A 3,470-nucleotide genomic window follows, 5' to 3' on the forward strand; every position below is an offset into this window, starting at 1 on the left:
TAAACAATTTATCCTCCGAGGTTCGTCCAATTTTGCTAAAATTGTCAGGGACGGATGGAGTTTCAGCAGCCGTTCGCGTTCAGGTTTCTGATCCCTCAAATTGTCATGGAACTATCAAGGAAGCCACAAGAGAAAGTTCTCACCTGAGTAAGGTCTTTATTTCAATATTGCAAGCCCTGCTGCCACTTCGCAAAGTGCAACCAGAGACTCAATTTGTTACAAGCAGTACAGGGTTTTTAAAAGACGATGCGCTGTAAAAAAGCTCAGCGCTTTGTCCCTTCTAAAAGTTCCCCTTTCCCTAAGAGAAAACAGATTACATCAAAAAGCGAGAGAAGAAGCAATAAGATTTGTTATTCAAAGCTAATCAGTTACTTTCAGCTAATTCTAATGACCCAGACAGCATATATTGTTTTGGTACATTGTCTTCTAAAGTAACCTAAACAGTGTACTTTGTTGATGCACTGTTTTCTAAAATTCTGCACGTACTGTAGCACAGCATTTGCATCCTTGAAATATATTATCTTAAAGCACCAATATATTTTTTGCAAAGCTCTCTACATTTTAAGAATCAATTTACTTATTAGATTTCCACTTCAAGACTTGTTCAGCTGGCGTTCTAGGAGTCGCGTTTTTCAGAATTGTATTGAGATCGTTTTCCACAGAGCTCAGATGTCAAAGCACAGCAGCAGCTCTCCACAGCGATCCTCTATAGTGCCCTTTCTCTCGCAGCTCCGTCCTCATTGGAAGGAAGCAAGAGTGAAAGGCTGAAGTGAAATAGAGCGGGGACGAAGGCAGTGAAGAGAGAGAACGTGGGAAGAAGAGAAAAACGCAAGGGAAAAAAAGCAGTGTCGTAAAAGAGGTGACGGAGCTGTCCTCTCTATAAGAAGGGTGCCAGCGAGCCTTGCTCTCGCTTACGGCCACACCCCCTTGAGCACGCCTGATCTCGTCTGATCTTGGAAACTAAACAGGGATGGGCCTGGTTAGTACTTGGATGGGAGACCGCCTGGGAATACCAGGTGCTGTAAGCTTTTAAGCACAGGAAGCGCCCTATCCCCGCTCGCTCGCTCATTCCCCTGTTCACACGTGCAGTGCAGCTTGTCCTTCTGTTTATTTGTCAGCTTTGGCGAGACACGGGTGCTTGTGTATTAGCGTGAGCGTTTTTTATTCTGATCATGAACAGTTTTACAAGTCCGCAAAGGATCGAGGAAAGGTTTATCGCCAGCTGAAAAGAGACACAGCGCTTCGGCTGTGGAGACTTGTTCGGCTGGCGTTCGGAGAGTCGCGTTTTTCAGAATTGTATTGAGATCGTTTTCCACAGAGCTCAGATGTCAAAGCACAGCAGCAGCTCTCCACAGCGATCCTCTATAGCGCCCTTTCTCCCGCAGCTCCGTCCTCATTGGAAGGAAGCAAGAGTGAAAGGCTGAAGTGAAATAGAGCGGGGACGAAGGCAGTGAAGAGAGAGAACGTGGGAAGAAGAGAAAAACGCAAGGGAAAAAAAGCAGCGTCGTAAAAGAGGTGACGGAGCTGTCCTCTCAATAAGAAGGGTGCCAGCGAGCCTTGCTCTCGCTTACGGCCACACCCCCTTGAGCACGCCTGATCTCGTCTGATCTCGGAAGCTAAACAGGGATGGGCCTGGTTAGTACTTGGATGGGAGACCGCCTGGGAATACCAGGTGCTGTAAGCTTTTAAGCGCAGGAGGCGCCCTATCCCCGCTCGTTCGCTCATTCCCCTGTTCACACGTGCAGTGCGGCTTGTCCGTCTGTTTATTTGTCAGCTTTGGCGAGACACGGGTGCTTGTGTATTAGCGTGAGCGTTTTTTATTCTGATCAGGAACAGTTTTACAAGTCCGCAAAGGATCGAGGAAAGGTTTATCGCCAGCTGAAAAGAGACACAGCGCTTCGGCTGTGGAGACTTGTTCGGCTGGCGTTCGGAGAGTCGCGTTTTTCAGAATTGTATTGAGATCGTTTTCCACAGAGCTCAGATGTCAAAGCACAGCAGCAGCTCTCCACAGCGATCCTCTATAGCGCCCTTTCTCCCGCAGCTCCGTCCTCATTGGAAGGAAGCAAGAGTGAAAGGCTGAAGTGAAATACAGATGCAGCCATTCAAAATGAGCGTTAAAAACCCGCGGTAAAGTAACCAACCCGCAGGGCACCGTAGGGCACCGCGGTAAGTGATTGGCTGGCCAAAATGACCGACAGGGGCACTCGTGGTGCATTGGTTGGTAGTGAAAAGATTTAATAATTTAATGTCTTTACTGTGCACGTTTCAATCCGCTTAGTTTTGAATATTTATATGGAATTTTACCACTAAAGGGAAATTTTAGTAGCTGAGCATAAAAAGAAGAGGAGCATAACGCATCTGAAGGTCATAAACGATATTAATTTAGGGACATAAACATTACTGTATGTACATAAACTGTACTGTGTATGGCTGGTCTTGATAGTTTAAAGAAAAAATACACACCAGTCTTCCATTTCTCCCTAAACATTTTATGCATGAAAGTTTTATGAAACGGTACCCAAATATGTGATTGCTGTATAGAATGAATTTTAATTTTTAAAAATTATTTAACACGAAAATTAAGCTGTTTACATCTTCCGCCTGAGAACAGTCACCCGTTGCTACCCAACGCAGAAACACAGCCACTAACTAGCAAAGAGAGGACATTAGCTAGCCAATATGATAAAGAAATAAATGATTATTTTGTTTATTTCTTTTGCACATTTATTTGAACATTTCCATCGATTGTACAAGCACTTGGAAACTGTCCAATCCCTAGTTCATCAAGCATTTACCAGTCTGGCGCCTTTCTGTGTCTTCTAGGATATAATGCCAGCGAACTCTTGTTTTTATGTCCACTATAACTACGCTGGGCAAACGTTCCGGGGTCAAATTCTTCCAGCACGGGGGTACCTTTAAAGCGGAGATGACGGCACCGAAATTTTTTGGCGCGCCTTCTCTTTAAAGCCATGGCCAAATATGAAGACAGTACGTACAGTTATAATTCAAACGGAATTAAAAACTACACATCCCAGTTACCATGGTGGTGCTTGTGATCATTGCGTTTAACCAACGAAACAGGGCGAAAAATCAGTCACATGACTTTGGGGCAGAGTTTCGAAAGCTTAACCTATCAGCAACAAAGCGAAATTTACACGATAGGCTACCTCAAACTGTCAGTTACACGACTGTGTATGTCGCTTAAGCCACACCTATTTGGCATTTTAGTTATGGAGGCGAGAAGACGCCCCCCCCCTCTCTCTGGGTGTCTGATTTGCCGCCATCTTTAACTGTTCGGTGTCCGAATCGGAGTAGCTACGCGTACGAAATAAAGTTAATCCCAACTACAAAACATATATTTTTGTGGTAGGAGGGCGCAAAACATCAGTATTTTCTGCTATTAATTACTGTACGATTTATAGTTGAAATCTGAGCCTAGATATAAAGTTAGATATAAAGTTAAAATCTCG

The 3,470-nt window shown here is 44.4% G+C and overlaps 1 non-coding gene and 1 pseudogene across 1 annotated transcript; both read left to right on the top strand.

Annotated features, from left to right (window-relative positions):
- The first annotated feature begins 909 nt into the window (after positions 1-909).
- LOC148670495 (5S ribosomal RNA) lies at positions 910-1,028 on the top strand (annotated as a pseudogene).
- A 537-nt stretch (positions 1,029-1,565) lies between these two features.
- LOC148670496 (5S ribosomal RNA) lies at positions 1,566-1,684 on the top strand. Its single transcript, XR_015937810.1, has one exon. It is a non-coding gene; the product is annotated as a 5S ribosomal RNA (ribosomal RNA).
- The last annotated feature ends 1,786 nt before the right edge of the window (positions 1,685-3,470 follow it).

This window comes from Lepisosteus platostomus, chromosome 5 (assembly GCF_059453375.1).
Source record: "Lepisosteus platostomus isolate fLepPlt1 chromosome 5, fLepPlt1.hap1, whole genome shotgun sequence".
NCBI lineage: Eukaryota > Metazoa > Chordata > Actinopteri > Semionotiformes > Lepisosteidae > Lepisosteus > Lepisosteus platostomus.